The sequence below is a fragment of the Dipodomys merriami genome, unplaced genomic scaffold (genome assembly GCF_024711535.1).
Source record: "Dipodomys merriami isolate MVZ:Mamm:240054 unplaced genomic scaffold, mDipMer1.0.p SCAF_124, whole genome shotgun sequence".
Classification (NCBI taxonomy): Eukaryota; Metazoa; Chordata; class Mammalia; order Rodentia; family Heteromyidae; genus Dipodomys; species Dipodomys merriami.
Window position 1 is genome coordinate 2601331 of NW_027202538.1, and position 8670 is coordinate 2610000.

General features: G+C 55.6%; 1 pseudogene; it reads left to right on the forward strand.

Annotated features, from left to right (window-relative positions):
• The first annotated feature begins 2213 nt into the window (after nucleotides 1-2213).
• Nucleotides 2214-8670, forward strand: part of LOC138823857 (pseudouridine-5'-phosphatase-like) — a 6740-nt pseudogene continuing 283 nt past the window's right edge.

The window sequence follows — 8670 nt, forward strand, 5'->3', positions numbered from 1 at the left end:
AAAGGACACACACGTGAGGTGCTAGGTGCTTGCTGATTATCCAGAGTCCCTGTGGGGAAGTGCTGGGTGCTTGGTACCTGTCCTGAGTTAGTAATAGGCAGGTGCTGGGTGCTTGGTACCTGACTCATGTAAACAGTAGGGAGGTGCTGGGTGTGAAGTCCCGTTCCTGGGTCACCATGGGGAGGTGCTGGGTGCTTAGTTCCTATCCTCGGTCTCCATGGAGAGGTGCTGAATGCTTAGGCTCAGTCCTTGTTCCCCAGGTGGTGGTGCTGGGTGCTTAGTTCCAGTTCTGGGTTACTCTGAGGAGGTGCTGGTTGCTTAGTCCCTGTCCTGGGTCATCATGGGATGGTGCTAGGTTCTCAGTACCTCCCCTGGGTCACCATGGGGAGGTGCTGGGTGCTTAGTCCCAGCCCTGGGTCATCATAGGATGGTGCTGGGTGCTTAGTCCTGGTCCTGGGTTACTCTGAGGAGGTGCTGGTTGCTTAGTCCCAGCCCTGGGTTGTCATGGGATGGTGCTGGGTGCTTGGGAATCATCCTAGGTCACTATGATGAGGTGTTGGGTGCTTAGTCCCAGCCCTGGGTTACTATGGGGTGGTGCTGGGTGCTTGGGGATCATCCTGGGGAGGTGCTGGGTGCTTAGTTCCTGTCTTGGGTCATTATGGGATGGTGCTGGGTGCTTGGGGGATATTGTGAGTCACTATGGGAAGGTGCTGGATGCTTAGTCCCCACTCTGGGTCACCATGGGGAGGTGCTGGGTGCTTAGTCCTGGCCCCGGGTCACCCTGGGATAGTGCTAGGTGCTTAGTCCCAGCCCTGGGTCATCATGGGATAATGCTGGGTGCTTAGTCCTGGCCCTGGGTCACCATGGGGAGGTGATGGGTGCTTAGTCCTGGTCCTGGGTCACCATGGGGAGGTGCTGGGTGCTTAGTCCCTGCCCTTGGTCACCATGGGGAAGTGCTGGGTACTTACTCCTGGATCTGGGGCACCATAGGGAGGTGCTAGGTGCTCAGTCCCCATCCTGAATCACTATGGGGAGGTGCTGGGTGCTCAGTCCCCATCCTGAGTCACTATGGGAAGGTGCTGGGTGCTTAGTCCCCACATTGGGTCACCATGGGGAGGTGCTGGGTGCTCAGTCCCTGGGTAATCATGGGGAGGTGCTGGGTGCTCAGTCCCTCCCCTGAGTCATCATGGGGAGGTGCTGGGTACTTAGTCCTGGCCCTGGGTCACCATGGGGAGGTGCTGGGTGCTTAGACCTGGCCCTGGGTCACCATGGGGAGTTGCTGGGTGCTTAGCCCCCATCCTGGGTTACCATGGGGAGGTGCTGGGTGCTTAGTCCTGGCCCTAGGTCACCATGGGGAGGTGCTGGGTGCTTAGTCTTGGTCCTGGGTCACCATGGGCAGGTACTGGGGGCTTATTGCCCATCCTGGGTCACCATGGGGAGGTGCTGGGTGCTCAGTCCTCATCCTGAGTCACTATGGTGAGGTGCTGGGTGCTGAGTCCCCACTTTGGGTCACCATGGGGAGGTGCTGGGTGCTCAGTCCCTGCCCTGGGTCACCATGGAGAGGTGCTGGGTGCTCAGTCCCTGAGTCACCATGGGGAGGTGGTGGGTGCTAAGTCCCCAAAGCCAGGGCACCCAACGGCCTGGTTCCTGCCAGGCCACGCCCCCCAGGCCAGCCATCCAATGGCAGCATGCCCAGGCCACGCCCTCAAAGCCAGACTACACAATAGCATCACTGTTGCCAGGCCACGCCCCTCCAGGACCAGCCGCCCAATGGCCTTACTTCCAAGCCATACCCCCAAAGCCAGGACCCTCAATAGCCTAGTTCCTGCCAGGCCATGCCCCCTAGGCCCAGCGGCCCAATGGCCTTACTTCCAAGCCACGCCCCCCAGCCCAGCCGACCAATGGCATTACGTCCAGCTGCCCAATGGCGTCTTTCCAGGCCACGCCCCCAAACCCCAGCGGCCCAATGGCCTCTGTTCCAGGCCACGCCCCCCACTGACTCTCCTGTCAGCTCCACGCCCTGCAGGCCACGCCCACCGCGACGCCACGCCCATCAGAAAGCCACGCCCTCCAGCGTCCCCGCCTCTTAAAGGCGCCTCGTCCTGGAGGCCTCCACGCACCGAAGGTGACCCGGGGGCCGCCCGGGTCGGCGTCCTCGGGGTTCCTGCGCGCTTCCGCTTCCGCTTCCGGATCCGGACGGCATAGTGGTGGCCATGGCGGCGGCGGCGGCGACGCTCCGCGGCCCCGCCACGGCTGTATTTCCGGGCGCGGCCGCCGGCGCCGTCGCATCGATGTCATCAGCCGGCGCCAAGACGCGGGCGCGCATGGTCGCGCTCTCGGCGGAGCGCCACTGCGCATGCACATAGGGTTAGCGGGGAAGGGGCCAAACGCTCCCAGCGGAGAGCCATTGCGCATGCGCAGAGTGTTCTTCAGCGGGGACAGGCTGAGCCGGCCTGGCGGAGCGCCATTGCGCTTACGCACAGGGTTAGGCAGCTGGGAGGGGCTGAGCCAGCCTGCGCCAATGCGCATGCGCACAGGGTTCGTCAGCAGGGAGGGGCCTAGCTCTCCCGGCGGAGCGCCGCTGCGCATGCGTGTCCCTTGGCTGCTTGTTCCCACTGCCCTCCCGCGTGTGGACCCACGGCGCATGCGCACAGGTTGAATCGGCAGGGAGGCGCAGAGCGGACCCTGGAGGGTCGAGTTGCGCATGCGCACAGCGTGAGTCCGCCGGGAGGTGCCTAGGGGACTCCGGAGGATCGAGGTTCCGTCCGCATTGCGCATGCGCACTGGTTGAGTCGTCCGGCACCGTCTGGGCCGAGCGTGTGGTGCGTGCATGCGTGGGATTCCCTCGGTTGGTCTGGTTGGTACTGCGCATGCGTGCCACCTGGGGTGGGAGGTCCTCCGCGCTGTACCGCGCATGCATGAGCCAGCACGCCCCGTCCCTCCCCCCCCGCCCCCCCCCGCCGAGCAGGAACACGCATGCGTGTGCTCCCCGGGCTCTGTGAGGTACGGATCTGCGCATGCGCGGGATTGGGCTGCGCTGCCCTGCAACAAGCATGCGCGGTTCCCAGAGACAGACTGACAGACACAGGGACAGTGAAACAGAGTCAGACAGACACTGGGACAGAGACAGACACACAGATGGACACAGAGAGACACAGACAGATAGATGGACACAGACAGACACAGAGAAGACAGAGACATGGGCAGGCATAGACAGACAGACACAGAATGACAGACAGAGAGACAGACAGACAGAGGCAGAGCCAGACAGACAGGGAATGACAGAGAGAGACAGACACAGGCCGACAGACAGAGACGGACAGACATAGAGCAAGACAGACAGACACTGGGACAAAGACAGACAGAGACAGACACACAGATGGACACAGAGAGAGACACAGACAGATGGACAGACAGACATAGGCAGAGACAGACACAGACACAGAGAAAGACAGACAGACACAGAGAATGACAGACAGACACGAAAGACAGACAGAGAATGACAGAGAGACACAGACAGACAGACACACAGACAGACAGATACTGACACAGGCAGACAAAGAAAGACAGAACGAGACCCAGACAAACACAGGAGACAGAAACAGAGAGACAAAGAGACAGACAGACACAGAAGTCAGAAGTACACTGATGACAGACAGACAGACCGAGACAGACAAAGACAGAATGAGACAGAGACAGACAGACAGTGAGACAGACATGGACAGGCAGACCAACAGGCAGACACAGACGAGACAGACAGACAGAAAGACAGAGACAGAAGTAGACTGACAGACACAGACAGACAGACAAAGAAAGAGAGAACGAGACACAGACAGACTGACAGAGGAGACAGACAGAGACAGAGAGACAAAGACAGACACAGACATGGACAGGTAGAGACACGCAGACCAACAGACAGACTGACAGAGGAGACAGACAAAGACAGAGACAGACAGAAGAAGACACAGACAGACAGACAGACAGAGACAGAGACAGAGCTTGACCTACTCCATTGAGGTCAGGACTTGGTTCCAAGTCACTCAAGTGTGAAAATGTTAATCCCACCCATATTTAATCAACATCCATCCACCCATCCATCCACCCACCCATCCACCTATCCATCCACCCATCTATTCACCCATCCATCCATCCATCCATCCATCCACCCATCCACCCTCTGATCCACCCATCCATCCATCCACCCATCCGTCCACCTATCCATCCATCCACCCATCCATCTATCCACCCATCCATCCATCCACCCATCCACCCATCTATCCATCCATCCATCCATCCACCCATCCACCCATCTATCCACCCATCCATCCATCCACCCATCCATCCATCCATCCACCCTCCCATCCATCCACTCATCCATCCACCCACCCATCCATCCATCCATCCACCCATCCATCCATCCTCCATTGAGATGAACACTTGGGTCCAAGTCACTCAACTGTGCAAATGTTAATCCCTTCCATATTCCATCAACAGCAGGACTTGGGTCCAACTCATTCAAGTGTGCAAATGTTAATCCCTTCCCTCCTTCCTCCATGGAGATGAGTTGGGTCCGTCACTCAATTGTGCAAATGTTAATCCCTTCCATCTCTCCTCCATCCAGATGAGGACTTGGGTCCAACTCACTGAAGTGTGCAAACGTTAATCCCACCCATATTGTATCAGGACTTGGGTCCAAGTCACTCAAGTGTGTAAATGTTAATCCCATCCATATTCAATCAACATCCATCCACCCACCCATCCATCCACCCATCCACCCACCCATCCCCCATCCATCCATCCACCCTTCTATCCACCCATCTATCCACCCATCCACCCATCCGTCTATCTGTCTGTCTGTCCATCTATGCATCCATCCCTCTGTCTATCCAGGTGTCTGTCTATCTACTCTCTGTCTGTCTGTCCATTCATGGATCCATCCATCCATCTGTCTATCCACATGTCTATCTGTCTATCTATCTACTATATCTATCCACCTATCTGTCTGTCTGTGTGTCTATCTATACATCTCTCTGTCTGTCCAACCATCCATCCATCTATCCATCTATTCATGTATCTTATCTGTGTATCTATCTATCATCTATCCATCCGTCTGTCTGTCTATCCACCTACCAGCCTGTCTGTCCATCCTTCTGTCCATCTGTCTATCCATCCATCTGTCCATCTGTCAGTCTGTCTGTCTGTCCATCCATCCATCTATCCATCTATTATCCATCTATCCATCTGTCTGTCTGTCCATCCATCCACCCATTTGTCTATCCATCTATCCATCTGTCAGTCTGCCTGTCTATCCATCTATCTGTCTGTCCATCCATCTGCCCATCTGTCTATCCATCTATCCATCTGTCAGTCTGTCCATCCATCCATCTACCCATCTATCAGTCTGTCTGTCTGTCCATCCATCCACCCATCTGTCTATCCGTCTTATCTATCCATCTTTCAGTCTGTCTGTCCATCCATCCATCCATCTATCTAGGTATCAGTCTGTCTGTCTGTCCATCGATCCATCCATCTAGCTAGCTATCAGTCTGTCTGTCTGTCCATCCATCCACCCATCTGTCTATCTGTCTATCCATGTATCAGTCTGTCTGTCTGTCCATCCTTCCGCCCATCTGTCCATCCATCTCTCTGTCTGTCTGTCCATCCATCCACCCATCTGTCTATCCATCCATCTATCCATCTGTCAGTCTGTCTGTCTGGGTGAAGAACTCTGAAAAGGGACAAACTTTCTAGAACCATCTCCTTTCCCCGGGCCGTTGTGTGTGTGTGTGTGTGTGTGTGTGTCTGTCTGTCTGTCTGTCTGTCTGTCTGTCTGTGTGTACATCCTAGACTTCACCGGTCCATCTGCCATGACCGTTGGATTCAGAACCTTCTAGAACGCGGTGCCGTCTCCACCACCCTATCTAGGACTCGCTGCCCAGTGCTCGGGACAAGATGTCATCTGCTCATACACGTGTGTGCGTGCGTGTGCGTGCATGTGGCCCGGCCGGTCGCCCTGGGAAACGCCCTGGGTCACCATGATGATGATGATGATGATGCCCGGAGTTCACATCCTTCCAGGGTCACCATGATGATGATGATGATGATGATGATGATGATGATGATGATGATGATGATGATGATGATGATGATGAATGATGATGATGATGATGGATGGATGGATGGATGGGTGGATGAATGGATGGATGGATGGATGGGTGGGTGGATGGATGGATGGGTGGATGGATGGATGGATGGATGGTGGATGGATGGGTGGATGGATGAATTGATGGATGGATGGGTGGGTGGATGGGTGGATGGATGGGTTGATGGATGGGTCAATGGATGGATGGATGGATGGATGGATGGATGGATGGATGGATAGATGAGTGGATGGGTGGGTGGATGGATGAATGGATGAATGGATGGATGGGTGGATGGATGAATGGATGGATGGGTGGCTTGCTGGATAGATGGATGGTTGATGGGTGGGTGGGTGGATGGATGAGTAGATGGATGGATGGATGGATGGATGGATGGGTAGCTGGATGGATGAGTGGATGGATGGGTGGCTGGCTGGGTAGATGGATTGATTGATGGATTGATGGATTGATGGATGGGTGGATGGATCGGTGGATGGGTGGATGGATGGATGGATGGATGGATGGATGAATGGATGGATAGATAGATGGATGGGTGGATGGATGGGTGGGTGGATGGATGGATGGATAGATAGATGGATGGGTGGATGGATGGGTGGATGGGTAGATGGATGGATGGATGGGTGGATGGATGGATTTGTGGATTTCCCCCCTAGGCCACCAAAGACCTAAGTTCTTCTCCTCCTGTCTCTCTGTCTCCAGGTGCAGAGAAGTTGATCCTCCACATACAGAAGCACAGCATCCTCTTCGCCCTGGCCACCAGCTCAGGGACTGAGTCCTACCAGGCCAAGACCAGCGCACACCGGGAGCTGTTCGGTGCCTTTCACCACGTGGTGCTGGGTGATGACCCCGAGGTCAAGGCCAGCAAGCCCGCCCCGGACATCTTCCTGGCCTGCGCCCACAGGTTCTCCGGACATCTTCCTGGCCTGCACCCGCAGGTTCTCTCCTCATCCACCCCCCCCCCCGTCAACCAGGTAAACCGAGGCCTCGGGCCTCGGGTCCACTGCATGGACCACACACAGAGAGACACACACCACACACAGAGAGACACACATACAGACAGACATGGACGGATACACAGATACACAGACCAGACAGACAGACAGCCAGACACAGAAACACACAGATAGATGCAGAGACGGACACAGAGACACAGATAGACATATGGACAAACCAGACAGACATGCAGACAGACAGACAGGCAGATAGACACACAGACCGACAGGCAGACAAACCAGATAGAGACACAGACACAGAGACAGACTCATAGACAGACAGACAGACAGACCACAGAGACACGGACAGACAGTCACACTCCAATAGACAGACAGACACACTGACAGAGAGATAGACACACAGACACACAGACACAGAGACCAGACAGATAGACAGACAGACAGACACAAGAGACGGGACAGACACACAGATTCACAGACCTACCAGACAGACCACAGAGACACAGACAGACACACTGATAGACACACAGACAGACAGATAGACACAGACAGACGCACAGATACACAGACCAGGCAGACAGACAGACAGACAGAGCACAGAGACACGGACAGACAGACACACACCGATAGACAGACAGAGAGATAGACATACATACACAGACAGACACACAGACAGACAGACTACAGAGACACACAAATAGGCATATAGACAGACAGACGGATACAGAGACAGACACACACAGATAGACAGACACAGAGACACTTGGCCAGACACAGACAGACACACATACAGAGACAGACAGACAGACATAAGAGTCCAGACAGACAGATACACAGAACAGACCAGACAGACCGACCACAGAGACACAGACAGACAGATATAGGGACAGACAGACACACAGAGACAGACAGAGAGACACGGACAGACACACAATCACACAGACGGATGGATGGATGGAGAGACGGATGGACAGACAGCCCCAGGGGAACAGGGAGGGAGACTCCTTGGCACAGTGCTCACCTGGCCCACACCAGGCCCTGGGTGGGGGAGGCCTCGAAATCACACACAGAACATGCCAGTAGGCACGCCGTGGCTCGACGGTCACCTTCCCTCCTTCCTTCCCTCCTTCCTTCCCTCCTTCCTTCCTTCCTTCACTCCTTCCTTCACTCCTTCCTTCCTTCCCTCCCTCCTTCTTTCCCTCCCTCCTTCCTTCCCTCCTTCCTTCCCTCCCTCCTTCCCTCCTTCTTTCCCTCCTTCCCTCCTTCTTTCCCTCCTTCCCTCCCTCCTTCCTTCTTTCCCTCCATCCTTCTTTCCTTCCCTCCTTCCTTCCTTCCTTCCCTCCTTCCTTCTTGTTCCTTCCCTCCATCCTTCCTTTTCATCCTTCCTTCCTTCCCTCCTTCCTTCCTTCCCTCCTTCCCTCCTTCCTTCTTTCCTTCCTTCCTTCCCCCCTTCCTTCCCTCCAACACTGGGCACCCGGCCCACCCCCCGGCCGACCTCTCACTCCGCGTGTCTCTCTCACCCTCTGACCCCGCAGTGCCTGGTGCTGGAGGACACG